The sequence below is a fragment of the Oncorhynchus tshawytscha genome, linkage group LG07 (assembly GCF_018296145.1).
Source record: "Oncorhynchus tshawytscha isolate Ot180627B linkage group LG07, Otsh_v2.0, whole genome shotgun sequence".
Taxonomy (NCBI): domain Eukaryota; kingdom Metazoa; phylum Chordata; class Actinopteri; order Salmoniformes; family Salmonidae; genus Oncorhynchus; species Oncorhynchus tshawytscha.
In genome coordinates, this window is record NC_056435.1 from 35,278,921 (window position 1) to 35,306,104 (window position 27,184).

At 43.3% G+C, this 27,184-nt stretch overlaps 1 protein-coding gene and 1 pseudogene across 8 annotated transcripts in view; both read left to right on the forward strand.

The window, feature by feature from the left end:
- Positions 1–27,184, forward strand: part of magi1b (membrane associated guanylate kinase, WW and PDZ domain containing 1b) — a 195,313-nt gene that overhangs the window by 24,014 nt on the left and 144,115 nt on the right. The window lies entirely within an intron of this gene.
- On the forward strand, positions 12–4,480 carry LOC121846793 (annotated as a pseudogene).

A 27,184-nucleotide genomic window follows, 5' to 3' on the forward strand; every position in this document is an offset into this window, starting at 1 on the left:
GCTCTCTCGTCAGGACGTTTTTGTTCAGAGGAGCTAGCCAACAACACCGCTAACACAATCACTTGTTTTACTTGTTTTCTATTGATAGTTCTTTGTATATATCCATAAAAATGATGCTGATTTCATGATTTTGACTGGCTGACTGTCTCCTCACTCCCGACACATTCATTACTATGGGACAGCTGGAGATCGAATTTGAATATTGAAAGAATGTTGCAAATGTCAGACAGATAGACATCAAGGTTTTTACAAATCTCCTCTGTTAAACTAAATGATAGTCTAAGAGAATGTCTAGATGCTTTTTATAGTGGAGATCAAGTTTATAAATTGCCTGGCTGGGCTGATGGATTGCGCAGTCAATGTCATAGATTTAGCCGGTGGTCTCCTTGTGACCAATCAGCATTCAGGATTAGACCCACCAAATGTATAAGAAAGCATTATCACTATTATGCCAAATCAGATTGTTTAGTCCATTTGAGGGAGTTGAGCTCTTCGAGAGGAAGACAGAACACATCCAGCCTTATTGTTTCCATCCGTCATGGCTGTCATGCAGCTCTTTACACAGTCCTGATGTAGGAGGATGAAGCGTGTGGACTGGACTAGGAGCAATTATACATGGGAAGCCATTTTTTCCCCAGAGGGAAAATAATTTCAAAGAAGCCAATGGTAGACTACTGGTTTTCCAAACAAATGATGTCATGCTTTTTAAACCAAAATATTACCATCGTAAAAGGAGTGGAGGAAAATGAACTGCTTTGTTCTTCCTGTCTGATGTCCAGACTCTAGACCACAGGCTGCCCGCTGTGTGTGGCCTAACTAACTGCATGCAAATATTGTCCTGGCTTTGACCGTCTGCCCAAATTATTACCGGCCAAAAGTCACAAACAAGCTTATAAAATGGGTCTCTGCTCTGCTTTCATGTGTTTCTGTTCTACATTTATTCTGCATTCGTCTAACTTGGCTGATGGGTTTCATATTCACTGGTTTATTTCTAAGCTCTGGGTAGCTGGCCTCCATTTACCCCACCTCTGGAACGTAGCTTCAGACCGGTCCTCCACATAGCACCTTGGATGGAGTAGTCTAAATAGAGGGGATGTGAGTATCCTGGTCACTGTCGTGACTTTACTTTCATTATTCTGAGGACTGTTATTTATCGAATCAACTAACTATGTTTAATTCTTACCTGATTTCAAAAAATAAAAATAATAATGTAACAATTAACTCATTAGGAATTTGGAGCACCACGAGAGCAGTTGTTTTGAAGCTTTCCCATCTCACGAATTAAACTCGAGGTCTTTACCTATCACATCCATAAAACAGTCAACGTATTAATCACAACCTCTTATCATATGATCATTCTGAACAGTCGTAGCTTTCTTGGATCTGCAAAACCCCCAGCCTAGCGGACTGACAACATATGGCGGCTTGTTACACTCACTCACACGCGCGCACACACACACAGACGGCTGAAGACGAGCGAGGGCAGAGAGAGACATGATCTATTGTTGTGGTCTATTTATCCAGGTTCGTTCTGCCTAGCTAAACACCAGCTGTACCCAGGGATATTTCTGGCTACCTGCATACAAGACTGAGAGCTAAACAGCCAGAGGTCAACGGTCATGCCCTGTTCAGACTATGTAGAGTTAGGAGACCTACGTTGAATATTAATCAAGGTCATTTTACAATGCTCTGTAGAATTGTGGTCCTAACATTTATTTGCATGACTAGCTAACATGTTACCTGGTATGGCATGTAGAAAATGTTAATACATTAGACATCTTTTAATTAACCTCCAGCATGTATTCAGCTGCTGTCATTCATTTGTGGTTGGGTCCATTTCAGACCTACTGTATTGAATGTGCTGGTATGATCTCTATGTCCGGTGAGGCTCTGGTATCAGTTGGTGTCAGTGTAGCTGTGCTAGGGCAACGCCTAGGTAACTCAGGCCTGCCTGAAGAGTTTTACCACACTATATCAGGAGCTGAGATGGATCAGACAGTCAAAAACCACTCTGTACTGTGTGTGTGGTACAACAGCTCTCCTCCCCTCTCTTCCTCTTGTCAGCTCTCCGTTGATCCGTGAAGGGAATGTGTTCTGTCAGAGCTCGTGTTGTGAGCTCTACAAAACGCAGCTCCCTCTGAAGGTGTCTGTCTGCTTCCTTTCCCCTCACTTTGGTTGGCTGTGGGAGAAAGGACAGGGTATAGGATCTGTGAGCTACTGAGGCACAGGATGACATGTGGGTAGAGTAGACTTTTAGTCAATTACACTCAACATTTACTATCTCTCCCTCTCTCGCACCTCCCTCTCTCTCTCTGTGTCATGCTGGGAGTGTTTGGTGCATGCTGGGAATTGTATGTGCGAGAGTTGTCTGGAGTTAGATTGCCTGTTTGTTTCTCCTTTCCTTTTCTTGGTGGTTTGCCTTTTTTTTTACGCATGATTAAGGTTTTTGTTTTTCTTTTTGTGGTAGAATTAATTATTGTCGGAATTTCCCTGGTTTTGGCGGGGATGGCGACCCACATGGGGACGCCATCCCTGTCACTTCAGCACGGCTTTAGGTGTGTTACTGAAGCCACTGTCACTGTGGAGGAGTTTCTGGTCGCCAGAGGAGAGAAGGTAGGCTATGAAAACATTGCTTATGCGTTTGCATCGAATGTACCGTTGTTTTTTCCCAATGAGCTCTTGGAGCGTGAGTTATTGTAGCATGAGTTATTGCGGTTTAGGAAGTTTGCAAGTTCTGTTGAGATTGTCCCGTTGGGTTGCAAACACCCGGCTCTGAAACAGGTTATGTTTCGGGGACAGCTGTTTGTTTTTGGACTCACCGGAGCAGACTTTGGAGGTATTGTTTAAAGTCAAGTATGACAACAGACTGTATATGGCTTATGCTAGTACGGGTAGTCAACACTGTTTTGAGTGTGGGGATGTTGGTCATAAGCGACATGCTTGCCCGAAAAGGAAGAATGCGGAGGGAGGGACACAGGTGGTCCTTGTAACACCTGGGCCCACTGATGTAGGGAGAGAAGGGCCGACAGTGGTAGAGCAGCCACAAGCACCTGTTGCTGAGGAGCAAGTTGTCCATGTTGAGTGTACCGAGTTGCAGCTTGTAGCAGCTTGTTATACAGCAGAAACATATTGTTGTAGGAGGTAAGGGCGGATTTGGGGAACCATTTCCTCAGACTGGTGAGATGCCCAGTACGAGTGATGGGGTTCAGGTGGAGCTAGTCTCCCAGGTAGTGGAGGAGATGTCCACTACGGGTAATGGGGTTCAGGTGGGGCTAGTCTCCTAGGTAGTGGAGGAGATGCCCGGTACGAGTGATGGGGTGCAAGTGGGGAGTGTTCAGAGGGATGTGGCTGAGGGGAGTGAGGGGTCTGTGGCCTCAGTTGAGGAGGATCAGGAGAAGGATATGGACATCTCTTTTGATACAATAGCAGCTGGTGACGGCTCTATTTACAATCTAGAGCAGGTAAATGGGTTCATGGATCAGACTTTTGGTAAATCTGTCAAAATGGCAGATTTCTTTGACGTTGATAAGTTTTTGAGGTATGTTGTGGTGTTACAGAAGACTGTGGTGTTAGATCAGTTGATTGTGAAGAAGCGTTTCCGCTTGAGGAAATGTTACTGCTGTTTCGGCAGTAATAATAATGATCCTCAGGGTGTTTTTTTCTCAGTCTTGTTTCTCTTTTCTACACGGCAAAGCTTGTTAATCAACAGACAAACTGAGCGTGATATATAATCGTATAGTACACAGCAAACTCCCATGGATTATTTTGGCTTTGAGGCGAGCCTTGCATTTCATTTTCAAAGTGGGTGACACAAGCAAAACGGCCACCTTTTTTACCGAGATGTGCTCGGCATGAAGATTTTGCGTCGCAAAGAGTTTGAAGAAGGATGTAAGGCAACTTGTAAGGGCCCTAATGATGGAACATGGAGCAAGAAAATGGTCGGCTTTGGGCCAGAGGATGATGACTTTGTGGCTGAACTGATCTACAATTATGGTGTGGGAGAATATCGCAGAGGCAATGACTTCTTCGGTTTGACTCTGCAGTCTAGCAAGGCTGTCAGCAATGCTAAGCGGCTTGGTTGACCCCTCACGGAGGTTGGAAAGGGCCTCTATCTGGCTGAGGCTTCTACCCGGTGGACAAAACAGCCTCCCAATGATCCTGTATAGAAGGTGAATCCGGCAGGGTCTGACCTGCAGAAATCAATACACTGCTGCTTCTCCCTCCTGGGGATGAAGGTGAAAGAGATGACTGTGCTGGTGGGATTCACAGACACTCGGTGTAAACTAGAGCTTCACATTGATGGGGCAGTAGATCATGGGACAGCCTTCGGGCGGATAGCATTCTCCTGTCCACGTGAGCCTTTACCTTTTATTTAACCAGGTAGGCCAGTTGAGAAGTTCTCATCTACATCTGCGACCTGGCCAAGATAAAGCAAAGCAGTGCGACACAAACAACAACACAGAGTTACACATGGAATAAACAAGCATACAGTCAATAAGACAATAGAACTTCTGTACACAGTGTGTGCAAATGAAGTAAGGAGGTAAGGCAATGAATAGGCAAATAGTGGTGAAGTAATTCCAATTTAGCAATTTACACTGGAGTGATGTTCAGATGAGGATGTGCAAGTAGAAATAGTAGTGTGCAAAAGAGCAGAAAAAAACAAAAGCAAATATGGGGATGAGGTAGGTAGTTGGTTGGATGGGCTATTTACAGATGGGCTGTACAGCTGCAGCAATCGATAAGCTGCTTTGATAGCTGACGGTTAAAGTTAGTGAGGGGGATAGAAGACTCCAGCTTCAGTGATTTTTGCAATTCGTTCCAGCCATTGGCAGCAGAGAACTGGAAGGAAAGGCGGCCAAAGGAGGAGTTTGCTTTGGGGATGACCAGTGAGATATATCTGCTGGAGCGCGTGCTACGGGTGGGTGTTATCGTGATCAGTGAGCTGAGATAAAGCAGAGCTTTACAGAGCAAAGACTTTTATAGATGACCTGGAGCCAGTGGGTTTGGCGACGAATATGTAGCGGACCAGCCAATGAGAGCATACAGGTTTGCAGTGGTGGGTAGTATATGGGGCTTTGGTGACAAAACAGGTGGCACTGTGATAGACTGCATCCAATTTGCTGAGTGTTGGAGGCTATTTTGTAAATGACATCGCCAAAGTCAAGGATTGGTAGGATAGTGAGTTTTACGATGGTATGTTTGGCAGCATGAGTGAAGGAGGTTTTGTTGCAAAATAGGAAGATGATTCTAGTTTTAACTTTGGATTGGAGATGCTTAATGTGCGTCTGGAAGGAGAGTTTACAGTCTAGCCAGACACCTAGGTATTTATAGTTGTCCACATATTTTAAGTCAGAACCGTTCAGAGTAGTGATGCTAGTCAGGCAGGTGGGTGTGGGCAGTGATCGGTTGAAGACTGCAGTTCATTTTACTAGCATTTAAGAGCAGTTGGAGGCCACGGAATGAGTGTTGTATTGCGTTGAAACTCATTTGGAGGTTTGTTAACAGTGTCCAAAGAAGGGCCCAGATGTATACAGAATGGTGTCGTCTGCATAGAGGTGGATCAGGGAATCACCCGCAGCAAGAGTGACATCATTGATATACAGTTGAAGTCGGAAGTTTACATTTAGGTTGGAGTCATTAAAATTTCTTGTTAAAAACTATATTTTTGGCAAGTTGGTTAGGACATCTACTTTGTTCATGACAAAAGTAATTTTTCCAACAATTGTTTACAAACAGATTATTTAATTTATAATTCACAGTTGACTGTGCCTTTTAAAAAGCTTGGAAAATTCCAGAAAATGATGTCATGACTTTAGAAGCTTCTGATAGGCTAATTGACATCATTCGAGTCAATTGGAGGTGTACCTGTGGATGTATTTCAAGGCCTACCTTCAAACTCAGTGTCTCTTTGCTTGACATCATGGGAAAATCAAAAGAAATCAGCCAAGACCTCAGAAAATAAATTGTAGACCCCCACAAGTCTGGTTCATCCTTGGGAACAATTTCCAAACGCCTGAAGGTACCATTTTCATCTATACAAACAATAGTACGCAAAAGTATAACATCATGGGACCATGCAGCTGTCATACCTCTCAGGAAGGAGAAGTGTTCTGTCTCCTAGAGATGAACGTACTTTGGTGAGAAAAGTGCAAATCAATCCCAGAACAACAGCAAGGACCTTGTGAAGATGCTGGAGGAAACAGGTACAAAAGTATCTATATCCACAGTAAAACGAGTCCTATATTGACATAACCTGAAAAGCCGTTCAGCAAGGAAGAAGCCACTGCTCCAAAACCGCCAGAAAAAAGCCAGACTATGGTTTGCAACTGACATGGTCTGATGAAACAAAAATAGAACTGTTTGGCCATAATGACCCTTTATGTTTGGAGGAAAAACGGGGAGGCTTGCAGGCCCGAAGAACACCATCCCAACCATGAAGCACGGGGGTGTCAGCATCATGTTGTGGGGGTGCTTTGCTTCAGGATGGACTGGTGCACTTCACAAAATAGATGGCGTCATGAGGATGGAAAATTAGGTGGATATATTGAAGCAACATCTCCAGACATCAGTCAGGAAGTTAAAGCTTGGTCGCAAAAGGGTGTTCCAAATGGACAATGACCCCACGCATACTTCCAAAGTTGTGTCAAAATGGCTTAAGGACAACAAAGTCAAGGTATTGGAGTTGCTATCAAAGCCCTGACCTCAATCCTATAGAAAATCTGTGGGCAGAACTGAAAAAGCGTGTGCGAGCAAGGAAGCATACAAACCTGACTTTGTTACACAAGCTCTTTCAGGAGGAATTCCCACTTATTGTGGGAAGTTTGAGGAAGGCTAACCGTCACGTTTGACCGAAGTCAAACAATTTAAAGGCAATTCTACCAAATACTAACTGACTGTATGTAAACTTCTGACCCACTGAGAATGTGATGAAAGAAATAAAAGATGAATGAAATAATTCTCTACTATTTATTCTGACATTTCACATTCTTAAAATAAAGTGGTGATCCCAACTGACCTAAAACAGGGAATTTTTACCAGGATTAAATGTCAGGAATTGTGAAAACTGAGTTTAAATGTAGTTGGCTAAGGTGTATGTAAACGTCCGACTTCAACTGTATACAGAGAAAAGAGTCGGCACGAGAATTGAACCCTGTGGCACCCCCATAGACTACCAGAGGCCCAGACAACAGTCCTCTCACTCACCTCTCTCTCTGTCACTCACCTCTCACACTCACACACCTCTCACACTCACACACCTCTCACCTGTCTCTGTGTGTCAGTGGTGACACCACAGCACCCTGCTCTTCTGTAGGACTGATCAGCCTCTCATTTCCTGTTTGCTGAAGAGGGGATTATTGCATTCCCCCCCCACACCACAATACGTTCCCCCCATACCCACACTGCATGGGTGTGCCCTGTTGTGATTGGTGGGTTGGTGTATTCCTGCTAATGAGAGGCATCAGTGTCAGCAGGGTACTGCTACTGGGAGATTAGATTCTGTCACAGGGTGAGGACTGGTGTGTGTTTTTGAGTCTGAGTGGTCGTGTGTGCGGTCCTGCAGGCTTTCTGTGTGATTGATGCAGTGCATCCTCAGTTGTGTCGGCTGCAGAACATCGTCTGCATAAGTGTTCCCTCCTGTCGTTTGGCGAGGAGCAGAGAATCCACACTGACACTACTGACAGAAGGCTACAGGACTCCTCCTGCTTCCTTCTCTCTGCCTCCTTACTTACCTCTCCCCTGTGCTCCCTCCTCTCTGCCTCCTTACTTACCTCTCCCCTGTGCTCCCTCCTCTCTGCCTCCTTACTTACATCTCCCCTGTGCTTCCTCCTCTCTGCCTCCTTATCTCTCCCCTGTGCTTCCTAATAACTTAGACTTTTTTCATATCTGATCTGTTTTCCAGCTAGCAGTATTCTGTACATCCTGTCTTTGGAGAGAGCAGTGGGAAATAGTTTTATTATTTATCAGCACAAGACATTTTTACACTTTAGTAATTTAGCAGACTCTCTATTCCAGAGCGACTTACAGTGGTAGTAAGTGCTTCCAGTTTCATACCTTTTAGAGAAGTCAAATCAATAACTTCTCTTTCCTTCCCTTGTTTGATAAAACAATGATGTTAATATGTTTCTATCCGGAGGCCAATTCACTTCTATTTGATATTTGGAGGTAAGCCGCAATATCAACAACTTGATGTTAGCAGCTCAGAAACACTGTCATCCTCAGATGTAATGTTAAGACAGCGCTGGGACTCAATGCCCAGCTCTGAGACAGTTTATTAGGCCTGCAATGCAGAGAAGCAGAGCGGAGGGAGGTTTTACAGACACTCTGGGTTTTAGTGATGTTTTCATGGACGATGCATTTTCGTTGGCAGTTCAGGTTGAGCAGAGCAGTCATAAAATGTGAACTGAAGTCTTGGCGATGGTGTTTTGTTTTGGGGCAAGGCAACAGTGTCTGTTCTTGGGCAAGGTTTTGGGTGAGTGAGTTCCATTTTGTGGTAGTGTCAGTTGTGTCTGTGGTAGAGTCTGTTGTTTGGGGAAGCCAGTGGTAAAGCAGTGGTTAATAGCTCATTAGTCATAGTGGGCTGGCACCCAAACACTATTGGAACAGATGGACACCCAGACCCCTGTGGAGGGAGCTGAAGCGGCCACAGTGGAATCCAACAGCCACACACACTTGGGACACTGGGCCACAGCTCAACTCCTCTCTCTCTCTAGGATTCACAATGTTTAGCCTAGATGTGTTTCTGCTTTGAACTGTAAACCATGGACTGCGAACTAACATGTTCAAATCTCATATTTCAAACTGCTGCTGTGCGACATTGACAAGTGTGAGAGTTTCAGCTGTGCACTGATTTGACTGGATAAGAGAACCTGGCATATCCTCACCCAGAGAAGCCCATCCCTGTGTGTTTTAACATAGACCTGGATCATGGATTTCTTACTGTAACTGGTACAGCAGAAGCTTCCTAGATACCCTCAGCCTCACTAACATGGCAATGTTAAGGCAGGTTCTTTGTAAATGCTGTGCCCTCCCTGCCTTCATCACAACCAAATGCTTTAGATTCCTGCCCCTGTCCCAGACCTGCTCAGGCTCTGCTGTCTATGACAGACACTCAGGGTGCTTGCCTGGCTCTCTGCCTCTGGATTCCTGCCCCTGTCCCAGACCTGCTCAGGCTCTGCTGTCTATGACAGACACTCAGGGTGCTTGCCTGGCTCTCTGCCTCTGGATTCCTGCCCCTGTCCCAGACCTGCTCAGGCTCTGCTGTCTATGACAGACACTCAGGGTGCTTGCCTGGCTCTCTGTCTCTGGCTCGACTGTACTTCATCTCAGGAAGAAGGCCGCCTTACACTGAACCCTCCTATTACCGATTGATCTTTGTTGACCGTAACGGAAGGGCATCTGTTTTGGCTCTTATCGGCTCATCTCAATGCTGACGTGAAAGGGGTCGTGTGTGTGATGTATCACTGCAGTAGACAGTGTCTTGACAATGGGGCAGTATACAGTGTGTGTGAGGGAACAGGGATGTGTGCTGTGAAGTATGTAGCATAGGATCTGATTAGTGTGTGTCTGTGGCTAGTCTCCCAGGGGGGGACTGGGACCAGAAATCGGCTCTGGCGGTTCTGAAACACCGGACCATTTATTTTGTTCTTGAGGCCCCCATTTATTAGCCACATAATTATCATTTAGCGCACAAAAAAATCAAGTTAGACAAGCTCACTAGGCTAAACATGGACCAGCCCATCTCTTTCTCTCCCTTCATCTCACTCACTCACTCACTCACTCACTCACTCACTCACTCACTCACTCACTCTCACTGCTGATGATGATGACATTTCTCTCTTTTTGGGGAGGGGCTTTGTTTTATTTATCGAGACCATGATGGATCACTGACTCGACTAAAAGCTTTGCCTTCATTACAGGTAATATATTTGAATCCCCATTCGGAGAATGCAAACTCTGTACTTAGGCTCCAGAGAGAGAACTGTACTGTCAAATACGGTGTGTTTGTTTTGCTGTTGCATACTCTGTCAATATTGGAGACTAGGGCCAGGATCACAATACTTAGGTGCCGATACGATATGTATGGTGATTTATACATTTCTATATGTATTGCAATTTGATACTGTGATTTTATTGCAATTTTACATTCCAAACAGATTGCTCACTATGTGCCTGCTGCAGGCAGAGAGAGAGAGCATGAGAAAATTAGTTTTGATTAGTCAGGGAAATCAAAGTGCTGAAAGCCATTTGTCTCACTATTTACAAAAAAGATGGAGAACAAGCTATAGGCTGAAAAATACCTGGCGCAGGTACAGCCGAATAGAGCTAGCTAACGCTATCTAACCGTAGCAGCTGTTTGTTTTACAAATCAATAGATGGAGTCAAACTATCGACGTTATAATGTTGCGATATGCAACTGTGTCGATTTATTTTCTCACTGTTGGCATCAAACAAACCATAACTGAATTTTGCTTATGTCCAAGCCTAAATGAGAAGCAGACTCTGACTGTGATGTCTGAGAATGGGAGACAGGCTTGACCTGTCAGCTTTGATCTAATCAATGGGATTTGGGAATAGGAGGAGGAACTGCGAACGTGCTTTTTATTAACTTTGATGTAGTAGGAGATCCAGAGTGGAGGAGATGGAGACAAAGAGAGATGGATAGAGAGTGGAAGAGAGAGTCAGGCCTATGCTACACATGCTGATGAACCTGCTCTGGGGGAATGTGGGTGGTCAGATGTCATCATCCACCAATGGAGACAATTTTAGCCTCTGGGCGGCCTAAGAACTTTGGTTTGTCTGTGTGTGCACTTTCATAGTACTTTACAAATGTCTAGTCATACAACTACATGACTTTTGAAGGATGGACAGACAGGAAAGGTGAAAGGAAGTGATACATTTCAAAGAGTTATGGACACTGTTAGATCAGTGAAAATGTCTAAAATAGGTTTGTCAGTTTGGCGATGGACCACCATGAAGTGTCAAATGTGTACTGTAGAATCAGATGCCATCCATGGGAGCACTTTGTTGTGACTCTGTGAAGGAGGGGATAAAACACTATATATACCCAACAAGAACCTCTTTCAAAGTGATGACACCTCTATGATGTCCTCTCTGGTCCAAAAGGCTATCCCCTTAAAAGATAGTGAAAGAGTGTAAAACAATAGTGAAGCATATTATACTAATCAGATTGGACAAAAATGTACCGGCCTCTGCGATTGACAGGTCCTGAAGACTAGATTGGGTTCACAATCACAATGACTGTCAAAGTCATCAAGATATAGCCTAAATACACTATATCTAAAAAATAAGTATGTGGACACTCCTTCAAATTAGTGGATTTGGCTATTTCAGCCACAGCTATTTTGTCATATGGTTATGAAAGGTTGTGATAACAAGCAGCGTTGTGATAACAAGCAGAGAAAATGAGAGATTAGAGTAAAATGTCTAAAGTGTTTATCTTCCCCTTTTCATCTAACGGTCCCCTTCTCTCCACCCCCTCCCATATTTTTCCCTCTCCACCCCCTCCCATATTTTTCCCTCTCTTCTCTCCACCCCCTCCCATATTTTTCCCTCTCTTCTCTCCATCTTCTGTGTTGCATGACCTATTTTGGGGGTCCTAAATGAGCTCTGGCCCATCCACATGCAATGGCTCAGACCCCTGTACCCCCTAGTGAACACAACAGAGCAAAGAGAACCACGTGCTCAGGAGGTTCCTCCCTTCTGCTCATTAGTACAGGTAGCCTGCCCTACCACAAGCCACAGCCACACACTACATACTGGGTTTGGCTCTGACTTGCCTGTCTGAGTCGCTGGGCAGCTGCAGTCTCTGGGAGGAAACTAGAGCAGCATGGAGCCATATGGTGCCCCAGTGTGCTGTGCAGTCAGTGGAACAGGGGAATGTGATGTTGAGCAGGAATAACAGAGTGGACACGGAACAGCCAGCCAGGACTGGAGAGGGAGTATAACACTGATAAAGGATTATTTTTCTTTGTGTTCATTCAGGCCAGGAACCTTGTGAAATGGCTGGGCTGGGGTGTGTTTATTAATGAACAGGACTGGAGTGGGGGTGTCCAGCTCCTCTAAAGTACAGTACATATCTTGCTGCAGGGTCTGGGCTTATGCAAGGATGAGCACCAACAACTGTCATACGCTTTGGTTTTTGTGTCAGATTCCCTCAGCATGATCAGCCCTCTGACCCCAATGAGACGACCGTGAGTGTGTACAGAGAGAGGGGTCATCAGCGGTTCAATGGTGTAGTCCTGAGACAGTGTGTCCTGCTGCAGTAATTGCATGTGTAATTGATCCCAGTGCTCTGGCCCCTCCTGGAGACATATCAGACAGGCAGGAGAGGGCCATTACACACAGCCGAGGAGCCCAGCAGAGTGATGGAGTGGAACATAGCATAGTTAAGATCATTATTTTCTTTGTGTGCCAAGATGTCTGTCCAAAAAAATAAGATAAGGGCTAGAATTAGTGGTCAGTGATGGTTATATACAACTTCATGTACAGGTGTGTGTGGGTGGGTGGGTGGGTGGGAGGGAGGAGAATGGTGTTGGATGGGTCGTGTCTCTCAATACCCCAGGGTCCCACTGGAGACCCGCCTCCCCCAAGAGCTCTAGTTGCTATGATGCTCTTAGGGGCAGGATTGATGTTTAAGATGGTAAAGGTGTCACCAGGCTTAATTGATGGCTGAGGAAAGCCGGCCCCAAGCCAGGCAGCGCATGCTATCACCAGAGGCACAGCACAAACAAATCAATCAATCAATAGGCATCTCTCCAGGCTCTCCCCATCTCTTCCCCAAAGTGCACCAAGGGGATTTCCCCTAGAACACAACCACATTGGAATGCTCCTCTATCCTGGTTGAAATGTAATTAGAAGATGGTTGAGAACGCAAATGTCATGCTTATCGATCAGAGTCAGCGCAAATGTTAGCTTACAGGCCAGTCCCTCAATTTAACCACTCATTAAAGAGTCTCATTAGAGGCTTGTACTGATGTCTTCAGGGCAGAGACAGAGAGCTCTTAGTACAGTCGTCTGGCCTGCCCTGGTCTGGCCTGCCCTGGTCTGGCCTGCCCTGGTCTGGCCTGCCCTGGTCTGGCCTGCATGCTTTTAGTCATTCACAGATCTCTAATGAACAGTGTGTGTTACTCTTGTTCCAGGCTGGGGTGAACAGTAGGTTGTATTCTGGAACTCCACTCATCTCTAACTATTCACACCCTTTTACTTTTCCCACATTTTTTTGTGCTACAGCTAGAATTTACAGCTAGAATTTACAGCTAGAACTGGCCTACACACAATATCCCATTAATGTCCAAGTGGAATTATGTTTTTAGAAATGATTACAAATTAAAAGCTGAAATGTCTTGATTAATAAGTATTCAAGACCTTTGTAATGGCAAGCCTAAATAAAAATGTGCTTAAGTCACAAAGGTGCATGGACTGACTCTGTGTGCAATAATAGGGTTTAACATCATTTTTTAATGACCAACCCATCTCTCTACCCCACACATACAATTATCTGTAAGGTCCCTCAGTCGAACAGTCCTTTTCAAACACAGATTCAACCGCAAAGGCCAAGTTTTTTTTTTCAATGTCTCCAAAGAAGAGCACTTATTGGTAGATGGGTCAAAATTGAATATCCCTTTGAGCATGGTGAAGTTAGTAATTACACTTTGGATGGTGAGGAGAGGAAGGAAACAGCTCAGAGATTTCACCATGAGGCTATTGGAGACTTTTTAGTGGCGCAGTGGCCTAAGGCACTGCATCACAGTGCTAGCTGTGCAACTAGAGATTCTGGGTTCAAGCCCAGGCTCTTTCGCAGCCGGCCGGCGACCGGGAGTCCCGTGGGGCAGTGCACAATTGGCCCAGCTTTGTCTGGGTTAGGGGAGAGTTTGGCCGGCAGGGATGTTCTTGTCCCATCGCGCACTAGTGACTCCTGTGGCGGGCTGGCCGCAGTGTGCGCTGACACGGTCACCGGGTGTATGGTGTTTCCTACGACACATTGGTGTGGCTGGCTTCCGGGTTAAGTGGGCATTGTGACAAGAAGCAGTGCAGCTTGGTTGGGTTGTGTTTCAGAGGATGCACGGCTCTCGACCTTTTCCTCTCCCGAGTCCTTACGGAGTTTCAGCAATGAGACAAGACTGTAACTACCAATTGGATATCACGAAATTTGGGAGAAAATAAATAAAAACATATAGAGTTTAATGGATGTGATAGGAGAACTGAGGAGGGATCAACAACATTGTAGTTTCTCCACAATACTAATTTAACCTCTTGAAGCTAGGAAGCACTATTTTTATGTTTGGAAAAATAACGTTCCCAAGTAAACGGCCTAATTCTCAGGACCAGATGCTAGAATATGCATATAATTGACAGATTAGGACAGAAAAGACTAACGTTTCCAAAACTGTCAAAATATTGTCTGTGAGTATAACAGAACTGATATTGCAGGTGAAACCCTGAGGAAAATCCAATCAGGAAGTGCCTCTTATTTTGAAACCCTTCTGTTCCTATGCATGCTTATCCTTCATTTAAAAGGGATATCAACCAGATTCCTTTTTCTATGGCTTCCCTAAGGTGTCACCAGTCTTTAGACATAGTTTCAGGCTTTTATTTAGAAAAATGAGCATGAAATATCACATTACGTAAGTGGATAGGTGGGGGCTCTGATTGAGTTTTTGCGCTACAGAGTAAAGCGGCCATTGTTCCTCCCGCTGTTATTGAAAAATTGATATATTATCGAATATATATTTTAAAAACTACCTGAGGAATGATTATAAAAAACGTTTGACATGTTACTGTGGACATTATGGAGACTATTTGGAATTTCCGTCTGCGTTGTCGTGACCGCTCTTTCCTGTGGATTTTTGGGTATAAAAATAATCTTTATGGAACAAAAGGAACATTTGTTGTGTAACTGGGAGTCTCGTGAGTGAAAACATCCGAAGATCAAAGGTAAACGGTTAATGTGATTGCTTTTCTGATTTTCGTGACCAAGCTTCCTGATGCTTAAGTGTACATAATGCTATGCTAGGCTATCGATAAACTTACAAACGCTTGGATTGCTTTTCCTGTAAAGCATAATTTCAAAATCTGAGACGGGTGGTTTAACAAAAGGCTAAACTGTGTTTTGCAATATTGCACTTGTGATTTCATGAATATGAATATTTTTTTTGTAATATTATTTTGACTGTTGCACTATTCTACTCAGCGGTTGCTGACGAAAATGATCCCGCGACAGGGATGGGTAGCGTCAAGAAGTTCATTGACAGAGTGAAAAAAAGTAAGCCTGTTCAGAAAATATATTCCAAAACATGCATCCTGTTTGCATTAAGGCATTAAAGTAAAACTGCAAAGAATGTGGCAAAGAATGAACTTTATGTCCTGAATTGAAATCATTATGTTTGGGACATATCCAACACAACACACGAGTACCACTCTTCATATTTTCAAGCATGGTGTTGGCTGCATCATGTTATGGGTATGCTTTTTATCGGAAAGGACTAAGGAGTTCTTTATTTAAAAAAATGATGTACAGAATAGAGCTTAGCACAGGCATAGTCCTAGAGGAAAACCTGGTTCAGTCTGTTTTCCATCAGACACTGGGAGACAAATTCAACCTTTCAGCAGGGCAATACCCTAAAACACAAGGCCAAATACAGTGCTATTGGAAAGTATTCAGAAACCTTGACTTTTTTACCCACACTTTTGCTAAGTTATCAAATTGTATTAGTCACATGCGCCGAATACAACAGGTGTAGTGAAATGCTTACTTACAAGCCCCTAACCAACAATGCAGTTTCCCCAAAAATATGGATAAGAATAAGGGATAAAAGTAACAAGTAATTAAAGAGCAGCAGTAAAATAATAATAGCGAGACTATATATACAGGGTGGTACTGATACAGAGTCAATGTGAGGGGGCACCGGTTAGTTGAGGTAGTATGTACCTGTAGGAAGAGTTATTAAAGTGACTATGCATAGATGACAACAGAGAGAAGCAGTGGTGTAAAGAGGGGGAAGGGGGCAATGCAAATAGTCTGGGTTGCCATTTTACTAGATGTTCAGGAGTCTTCTGGTTTTGGGGTAGAAGCTGTTTAGAAGCCTCTTGGACCCTGGACTTGGTTTGCCGTGCGGTATCAGAGAGAACCGTCTATGACTAGGGTGGCTGGAGAATTTTTAGGGCCTTCCTCTGACACCGCCTGGTATAGAGGTCCTGGATGGCAGGAAGCTTCGCCGCAGTGATGTACTGGGCCGTTCGTACTACCCTCTGTAGTGCCTTTTGGTCGGAGGCTGAGCAGTTGCCATACCAGGCAGTGATGCAACCAGTGAGGATGCTCTCGATGGTGTCGCTGTAGAACCTTTTGAGGATCTGAGGACCCATGCCAAATCTTTTCAGTCTCCTGAAGGGGAAAAGGTTTTCTTGCCCTCTTCACGACTGTCTTGGTGTGCTTGGACCATGGTAGTTTGTTGGTGATGTGGACACCAAGGAACTTGAAGCTCTCAACCTGCTCCACTGCAGCCCCGTCGATGAGAATGGGGGAGTGCTCGGTCCTCTTTTTCCTGTAGTCCACAATCATCTCCTTTTGTCTTGACCACGTTGAGGGAGAGGTTGTTGTCCTGGCACCACACTGCCAGGTCTCTGACCTCCCTATAGGTTGTCTCATCGTTGTCGGTAATCATGCCTACCACTGTTGTCATCGACAAATTTAATAATGGTATTGGAGTCATGCCTGGCCATGCAGTCATGAGTGATCAGGGAATTCAGGAGGGGACTGAGCACGCACCTCTGAGGGTCCCCTGTGTTGAGGATTAGCATGGCGAATGTGTTATCTACTCTTACCACCTGGGGGCGGCCTGTCAGGAAGTCCAGGATCCAGTTCCAGAGGGAGTTGTTTAGTCCCAGGGTCCTTAGCTTATTGATGAGCTTTGAGGGAACTAGTGTGTTGAATGCTGAGCTGTAGTCAATGAATAGCATTCTCACATAGGTGTTCATTTTGTCCAGGTGGGAAAGGGCAGTGTGGAGTGCAATAGAGACTGCATCATCTGTGGCTCTGTTGGGGCGGTATGCAAATTGGAGTGGGTCTAGGGTTTCTGGGATGATGGTGTTGATGTGAGCAATAACCAGCCTTTCAAAGCACTTCAAGGCTACAGACGTGAGTGCTACAGGTCGGCAGTCGTTTAGGCAGGTTACCTTCGTGTTCTTGGGCACAGGTACTATGTTGGTATTAGATTGGACAGAAAGAGGTTGAAAATGTCAGTGAAGACATTTTCCAGTTGGTCAGCACATGCTCGCAGCACACGTCCTGGTAATCTGTCTTGCGAATCTTGACCTGTTCAAAGGTCTTACTCACATCGGCTGTGGAGAGCATCATCACACAGTCCTCCAGGACAGCTGGTTCTCTCATGCATGTTTCAGTGTTATTTTCCTTGAAACGAGCATAGAAGTAGTTTAGCTTGTCTGGTAGGCTTGTGTCACTGGGCAGCTCTCGGCTGTGATTCCTTTTGTAGTCTTTAATGGTTTGCACGCCCTGCCACATCCGACGAGTGTCAGAGCCGGTGTAGTATGATTCGATCTTAGTATTGACACTTTGCCTGTTTGATGGTTCGTCGGAGGGCATAGCGGGATTCCTTATAAGCTTCCGTGTTAGTGTCCCGCTCCTTGAAATTACCCATATATATATATATATATATATTTAATTCATTTTGATTTCAGGCTGTAACACAACAAGATGTGGAATGAATCAAGTGGTATGAATACTTTCTGAAGGCACTCCATCATTTTGAGGTCACAATTCTGTTTATACGCTTGTTTACATGGATATGCTGCTTAATAAAAAAAACATTTTTTAAACTTTGTTATTATCGTGGCAATTTATTATTATTATTCAGGTTATTACTTATAAATATGAATCAACAAATTAAGAAATACCATGTCGGAGAGGTTATGTCACGGAGTCATAATAAAGATACATGCTCATTGCTCACAGAGCACGTATATTATGGTATGAACTAGAATGAGAACGGTAAATTTAATAATTGATAATTAACTTTAACAGAAATGTATGTAACCAAATTATGAGGATTTAACGGTAAATTGCATGTTTTACAAACAATTGGTTACCACATGGGCATTCATAGAAGTGCATTGTGGGCCAACACTGTATAGCCTGGGCTACTATATCTACATTTAAAATAAAGTTAATACATATTCAATGAAATCCTCAAATGAATGTAGGCCTATTTAAACATGTTTTGATTGCGTGCCCACTGGAGCTGCTGCTTCTGGTTTTCATCTGATAGGTGTGGCTGCAATAGTCCATCTGTGACAAGGACCGACAAGTTGTGCGTTCCGAGATGCCGTTCTGCACACCACTCTTGTACAGTGCCATTATTTTGCCGTTTGTGGCCTGCCTGTTAGCTTGCACGATTCTTGCTATTCTTCTTCGACTTCTCATCAACAAGCTGTTTTCGCACATAGGGCTGCTGCCGACTGAATGTTTTTGGTTTGTTGCACCATTCTTGGTAAACCCTAGACACGGTTGTGTGTGAAAAGCCCAGGAGGCCGGATGTTTCTGAGCTCCTGGAACCGCCGCCCTGGCACCGACTATCATACCACGCTCCGTCGCTTCGGTCACTTGTTTTCTAACATTCAATCGAACAGCAACTACATACCTGTCTGCCTGCTTTATATAGCAAGCCACAGCCACATGACTCGTTGTCTGTAGGAGCGAACGCTTATCTCTTTAAGACTTGAATGAATATTCCGCCCCTTATTCCCAGATCCTCCCAGTCAGTTTGGCTCTCCTGTCCTATCCTGCAGTGCCCTCACTCCTACAGTAGTATATTTAGATTTCCTTGTTTACCTCTACTATGAATTTTCAGGAAGCCACTTCCTCCATCATTCGGGACTGTTAGTGTAATGGCTTGTTTGTTAGGCCTTATCTGCTACTCCATTGCTGTACTACACTATATACTCCATTGCTGTACTACACTATATACTCCATTGCTGTACTACACTATATACTCCATTTAGGGATGTGGTGTGTATTTCCTTTTTTTTCTAAACAATGATGTGTACTTTGATATCAAATTGTGTATTGTTTTCTTGAGCTTTTATTGTGTCAGATTAAAAAACCCTCCAGTCTTCTGGGACGGGAGAAAATCCTGTTTGAGTCCAGAGTAATAATGCTGCGTAAGGCCAATGGAGAAAGTATTACCTGAGAATTAGATTTCAAGCCTCACCGGAGAGCATGGTGAAATCCCTGGCCAGTCGTGTTGTGAGCTTGTGCCTCGTCCTGAGATTGGCTGAAAGGCTGGCTGCCTGTCTTAATGAATATGGTGTGCACATCAACATCATGGGATGTTCACATGGGTCACATTTTTGGAACAGTGTATTTCAGGAGATATGCATACACACACAAAATGCAGATAAACAAGGCTACATAGTATGTATACATCTTGGTTGCCATTGTAAAATATATTGATCACATGACTGTATGTTAACCACAATTTAAACAGTAGTGCTCTCTCTAGTCAATAGGGGCATTGTGTGCTCTATAAGGGCATCTGAGGGCATGAGAGAATCACGTTGGAACAAGGTGGAATCCTATAAAACCGGTTCCGACACTGTACCTTTTGTGTGTGTCTCTTCACTGTCCCCGTTGTTCCATTAGGTGTATTTGTACCTTGTTTTTACCTGACTGTACTGCTCGCATCAGTTACCTGATGTGGAATAGAGTTCCACGATGTCATGGCTCTATGTAGTACTGTGCGCCTCCCATAGTCTGTTCTGGATGTGGGGACTGTGAAGAGACCTCTGGCATGTCTTGTGGGGTATACATTCATCTTGTCAGCACCTCTTACAAAAACAAGGAGTGATGAAGTCAATCTCTTCCACTTTGAGCCATGAGATATTGACATGCATGTCATTAATGTTAGCTCTCCGTGTACTTGTAAGGGCCAGCCGTGCTGCCCTGTTCTGAGCTAACTGCAATTTTCCTATGTTCATCTTTGTGGCATCTGACCACACTACTGAACAGTAGTCTAGGTGTGACAAAACTAGGGCCTGTAGGACCTGCCTTGTTGATAGCGTTGTTAAGAAGGTAGAAACTAGGGCCTGTAGGACCTGCCATGTTGATAGCGTTGTTACGGTGCTTTATTATGGACAGACTTCTCCCCATCTTAGCTGCTGTTGTATCAATATGTTCTGACCATGACAGTTTACAATACAGGGTTACTCCAAGCAGTTTAGTTACCTCAACTTGCTCAATTTCCACATTTATTCATTACGAGATGTAGTTGAGGTTCAGGGTTTAGTGAATGATTTGTCCCAAATACAATGCTTTTAGTTTTGGAAATATTTAGCATTAACTAATTCCTTGCTACCAATTCTGAAACTAACTAAAGGGTTTAACACAGTTTCCCATGCTTGTTCAATGAACCATAAACAATTAATGAACATGCACGGTGGTTAAGATACTAACAGCTTAAAGACGGTAGGCAATTAAGGTCACAGCTATGAAAACTTAGGACACTAAAGAGGCCTTTCTACTGACTACAAAAAACACAAAGATCCCCAGGGTCCCTGCTCATCTGTGTGAATGTGCCTTAGGCATGCTGCAAGGAGGCATGAGGACTGCAGATGTTGCTAGGGCAATAAATTGCAACGTCCGTACTGTGAGACACCTAAGACAGTGCTACAGCAAGACAGGAAGGACAGATGATCGTCCTCACAGTGGCAGACCACGTGTAACAACACCTGCACAGCATCGGTACATCCGAACATCACACCTGCGGGACAGGTACAGGATTGCAACAACAACTGCCCGAGTTACACCAGGAACGCACAATCCCTTCCTCCAGTGCACAGACTGTTTGCAATAGGCTGAGAGAGGCTGGACTGAGGGATTGTAGGCCTGTTGTAAGGCAGGTCCTCACCAGACATCACCGGCAACAACGTAGCCTATAGGCAAAAACCTCTGTCGCTGGACCAGACAGGACTGGCAAAAAGTGCTTGATGAGAGCCAGTCCATATTTAAATCACCCAGACACTATACTGCTCTGTTGATATCACCTATATTATCAAGCATTTCACACATATTATCCAGATACTGACTGTTAGCACTTGGTGTAGCAGCTTCCCATTAGAATGGGCTTAAGCTGAGGCAGATGAACTTGTAGTCATGGGACACATCATCCCAGAAACCCTGGACCCACTCCAATTTGCATACCGCCCCAACAGATCCACAGAGGATGCAATCTCATTTGCACTCCACACTGCCCTCTCCCACCTAGAAAAGAGGAATAGCTATGTGAGGAGGCTGTTTGACTACAGCTCAGTGTTCAACACCAAAGTCCCCTCCAAGCTCATCACCAGGCTCGGGAACCTGGGACTGAACACCTCCCTCTGCAACTGGATCCTGGACTTCCCCAGGTGGTAAGAGTTGGCAATAACATGGGAGCTCCTGTACTCCCTGTTCACCCATGACGGTGTGGCCACGCATGACACCATCATCAAGTTTGCTGACGACACGACGGGGGTAGCCCTGATTTCCAACGGTGATGAGACGGCCTACTGGGAGGAGGTCAGAGACCAAGGAGCTGTTTGGGTGGGTGCATACCCCTATCCACATCGACGGGGACGCAGTGCTGTCTTAGGAAAAAAAGGTGCTAATTAGTTTGGGTTTGTAGCCATAGTTTGGGTTTGTAGCCTCTATAAAGGGTTCTACGAAGAACCCTTTTATCTTTGAAGTGTTCCTTCCTAGAACCCTCCATGAACAGTTCTACAAGTCTTTATTTGCATTAATTTTTTTATGACAGTACATGACATACGGTGCCTACAGAAAGTATTCAAACCCTTTCACTTTTTCCACATTTTGTTGTTATAGCCTGAATTTTAAATGGTTTCAATTTGAATATGTCACTGGCCTGCACACACTACCCCATAATGTCAGTGGAATTATGCTTTATGTGTTTGCAAATTAATAAAAAATGAAAAGATGAAATTCTTGTCAGTTAGTATTCAACACCTTTGTTATGGCAAGATTGAATACGTTCCGGAGTAATAATGAGCTTAACAAGTCACAAGTTGCATGGACTCACTCTGTGTGCAATGATAGTGTTTAACATTATTTTGAATGACAACCTCATCTCTGTACCCCACACACAATTATCTGTTAGGTCTCTCAATCGAGCAGGGAATTTCAAACACAGATTCAACCACAAAGTACAGGGAAGTTTTCCAATGCCTCGCAAAGAAGGGCACCTATTTGTAGATGGTTAAAAAAAGCAGACATTGACTATCCCTTTTGAGCATGGTGAAATTATTAATTACACTTTTGATGGTCTAATTTTACACCCAGCCACTACAAAATACAAGCGTCCTTCCTAACTCAGGTGCCGGAAAGGAAGGAAAACGCTCAGGGAATTCACCATGAGGCCAATGGTGACTTTAAAACGGTTAGACTTGGTTATGATAGGAGAAAACTGAGGCTGGATTAACAACATTGTAGTTACATGACAATACTAACCTAATTGAGGAAAAAGAAGGGTCCCTGTACAGAACAAAAATATTCAAAAACATGTGAACTGTTTTCAACAAGGCACTAAACAAAAACTGCAAAAAATGTGGCAAAGCAATTACCTTTTTTTTTTTTTACAAAGAGTTATGTTTGGGTGAAATCCAATACAACATATTACTGAGGACCACTCTCCATATTTTCAAGCATAGTGGTGGCTGCAACATGTTATGGGTACTCTTGTAATCGTTAAGGACTGGGGAGTTTTTCAGGATAAAGAAAATAGAAACAGAAGGGAGCTAAGCACAGGCAAAATCCTAGAGGAAAAGCTGGTTCAGTCTGCTTTCCACCAGACACTGGGAGATTAATTCACCTTCTCAGCAGGACAATAACCTAAAACAAAAGGTGAAATCGACACTGGAATTGCTTATCAAGAAGACAGTGAATGAGTGGCCGAGTTACAGTTTTGACTTAAATCTACTTGGCAATCCATGACAAGACCTGAAAAGGGTTGTCTAGCAAGATCAACAACCAATTTGACAGAGCTTGAATAATCGTTTTAAGGAATAATGGGCAAATATTGTACAATCCAGGTGTGGAAAGCTCTTAGACTTACCCAGAACGAGACAACTGTTAGAATCACCTTTGGCATTGATAACATATTTACTCAAGGGTGTGAATACTTATGTAAATTAGATGAATGTATTTCATTTTCAATACATTTGCAAAAATGTCTAAATACATGTTTTGAGTTTGTTAATATAGGGTATTGAGTGTTGATGGGGGAGAGAAAATTAACATTTTAATAAATGTTGAATTCAGGCTGTAACAATAAAATGTGTAATAAGTCAAGGGGTACGAATATTTTCTGAAGTCACTGTATATCATAAGGCCTTTATTTCAGGGCCTAGTTATACCCTAACACAGTGGTCAGAAACTCCTGGTTTACAGGCCACATCACGCCTGCAAGTCACGTTATGGTGGCTTACAAAGTGATGTGTAATTCCGATTGGAATCGAGCCAGTGAGTATCTCCAACAATTGGAACCTTTGATCATCCGCAACTAGGATATAGCCTAAAATCATCTCTTTTTTTTCTAACTTTCACAATATATAATCTACATTTTTATTTAACCTTTTATTTAACTAGGCAAGTCAGTTAAGAAAAAAGTATTATTTACAATGACAGCCTAGGAACAGTGGGTTAACTGCCTTGTTCAGAACGACAAATGTTTACCTTGTCAGCTCGGGGATTTGACCTAGCAATCTTTCGGTTACTGGCCCAACGCTCTAACCACAAGGCTACCCGCTGCCCCTCAAATAAGCTTTCTTGTGCAATGTAAAGGTCAAATACACAGCATTTCAAAAGTCAGCAATAGTATAATCAATTCAGGTCTTGTGAATTTATACCTAGGCTAAATATAAGCCTTCCACAACCAAGAAGACCAATTCATAATTTAATTATTTTATAAAATAGTTTAACCTGCTTTTTTTGCAGTAATCACTGATCTGGATTTCAAGTCTGTCTATGAAAATAGCCTTTATATATATATATATTTTTACCAGAACCATGCAAAATGCACATTCACTAATAATGACTAACCTCTTGTAGCAGGCATGATAGAAAATTAGCACAGGTCGCATAAACAATCTCTCAAGCACAAGCCCACGTGCTAGTATGTAGCCAGCTAATCTTTTGTTCTTTATATTCCAAGTTTAGCCATCTTGGATCTATTTGCTATCTAACAAGACATAACAGTTTGAATTGTTATGAACACACCCTTCTGTCCGTCTCCAACTGTTTGAACAGCATGCTAGCCTGTCCACTTTGTTTAGATGTTGAAATCAAGTGGCTTACCTTATTTCTCAGAATGGGAGATCTTTGCCAATTCTTTATAATTGTGTTCTATGCTTATTGAACATTTTATAAAACAGACTAGACAGCCGGACACCGAAGACGCGGATATCGATTATGGCAATCCCCTGGTACCTCTCTGATTCAGAGAGAATTATCTGTCATTTTCCAAGCTGTTTAAAGGCACAGTCAACTTAGTGTATGTAAACTTCTGATCCAATGGAATTGTGATACAGTGAAATAATCTGTCTGTAAACAATTGTTGGAAATATTACTTGGTCATGCACAAAGTAGATGTCCTAACCGACTTGCCAAAACTACAGTTTGTGAACAAGAAATTTGTGGAGTGGTTGAAACACTTAGGTTGGAGTCATTAAAACTAGTTTATGTAAACTTCTGACTTCAACTGTATCTACCTCAAATACTCCAGTAAATTATAAATGTTTGTCGTTCCTTTCTTATTTCTCGTGTGTTTTTTAGTTTTTTGTATACATTTTTAATATTGAATACTGCACTGTGAGGTAGGCCTTGCAAGTCTAGCATTTTGGTATACTTGTGCATGTGTGAGAACTTGAAACTTTATCAACATAAGGCAGGCAAGGGGAAGAGGCGGAGGGGCGAGATTAGAGAGGGAAGTGCGGACACAAACGGTGAGAAATCTCTGCTCTAGAGAAACATTGCAGAAAGCTGAATCTTCTATCTCCGGTCATTCAACATTTTAAACATTGTGCTCAGAGTTAAGAGCTCCCCCTCTATCGATTTTGCAATGTTCTTCCTCATCACAAAATCTCTCTGGGGCAGTCGATGCAACTCTGGCCTTACCTGTGGTCCACATATTGTTATTGCAGATGTTAACATTATTTATTCCTTCGATAAGAACCCCAACACTTTTTTGTTGTTGTCACACTGAATCTGGTTCTTTTAAGTGTTCCATCAGTGCTGTTTTTGTTTGGATGTATTAGAACAGTGGACAGTAGTGCCTCTGGCTGGTAGGCTGTTCAATGAGGGAGTCAGTGAGGACTGGAGAGGTAGATGGGTGTTTTATAATGTCAGACAGGGACCTGGGTCATCTAGCTGCAATGGGCTACAGGTTTAACGCTTACGTCAGTGTGCGGCTGAAGACCTCTGCTAGCAACATTCTGAGAGATCTTTTATGTTGGCCTAGCATGAATGCAACTTCAACCACTATCCCCAACTTTAGACAGTGGGTTATGATGAGAAAGAGAACTCCATGTTATTGTCTACTACTGCATGTTGTTTCCCTTCTGCAGGAGACAGTATTTACAAACAGGCTGGCTCTTAGCACACCACTGCAGACAGACAGTTGCAGACAGCCAAGCAAGCAGAGCTAATCTACACTATGCTAGCTGAGCCCCAGGCAGAGTGAGACTGAAGCTAATTCAATACCGTGTTCCCCTTCAAGTTCCTGTTCATAATGAGATTGGAAGACAGACATTTGGTTCCTTGATTAAAGCATCCAGTCACATCACAGGGAGGTTATCGTGAGATGGATTCCTATGGCCTGGCTGTAATGTAGAATGTTATCTCCAACATCGATACTGTCACCTAAATTGTAAATGATGCCGTTGGTCACACCGCCAGACACCTGGTGTACCCAGAGACACTTCTTGATAATATACTATGATAGGGATAGTATTGGATTGCCAGTGAGTCAGGCATACTAATTAAAATAACCATTCTACAGTACAAAAGAGAGAACGCTAACTACATTTGCGACAGAAAGTGATTTTGCCCTTTTTACAGCAGGACCCATTGAGGACTTGTGGTTCCACCTGGGTAAATACATGTTATTACATAGGTATATTATGTTATTACATGGTTAGAGGTTAGCATAGGTGTGTAAAGGTCACTCCATTTGTAATATAAAGGTTATTACATGGGGATTGGCCAAGCTGAGGGTTTAAGAGGATCCTGGGAGTGTTCCACAGCATGGCACCCCCAGGTCACTTCACTAATTTATGGTTTCAGATGACTTCCGTACCCCAGTGCTGCCCGCAGGCTACATTGTTAGCATAGATCTGTTTTTTTGAGTATTTTTGCAAATGGTCTTACTTTTTAACTCTGCATTGTTGGGAAAGGGCTCGTAAGTAAGCATTTCACGGTAAGGTCTACCGTTGTATTCGGCGCATGTGACATCAAATTGTATTTGATTTGAGTTGATGGCTCGATTAGTGACCATTAGGACCTGGGACTCATAACTAGCCCCCATAGGATTAGGGGCTTTCTTTTTATTGCTCTATATTAAGATGGGGAGGAGGGGGTAATCATTGGTCACTGTAGTTGTATTTTTGGAAAGCAGATTACACGCCATCATTCCATTTGGCATGCATAGCCAAGCTTTGCATTTTGAATATAGCCTGTAATTAAGGCCATATGTCTTGATGTAATGGCATAAATCCCTCCTGTTCTCAGTTGTTGATGAAGAAAAGTTGTACAAACATCTTAAGCTAGAATGTATTTTTCTGTGAAATATTTTCCAGACTTAGGCTATTTACATGTCAAAAGTTCTAAGGGAGCTCTTTGGAATAGCACCAATATGAGCAAGTACATGGCTGGAGAAGGATAATAGAAGAGTAGCCTGATTGCGTTGTTTATTTAACTAATGTTCTGGATGAACCGCCTTCTGCAAACCTCCTCTGGAAAGTTCTAGTAAAACTGAGTTTAGTTTTTAAAACCAGGATATGACCAAACCAGGATATGAAACCTTTTCTTTTTGTAATCTGGAACATTTAGAAATATCTATTTTTCTATCTATTTTTTTGTTGTATTTACATTCAACCATTTACT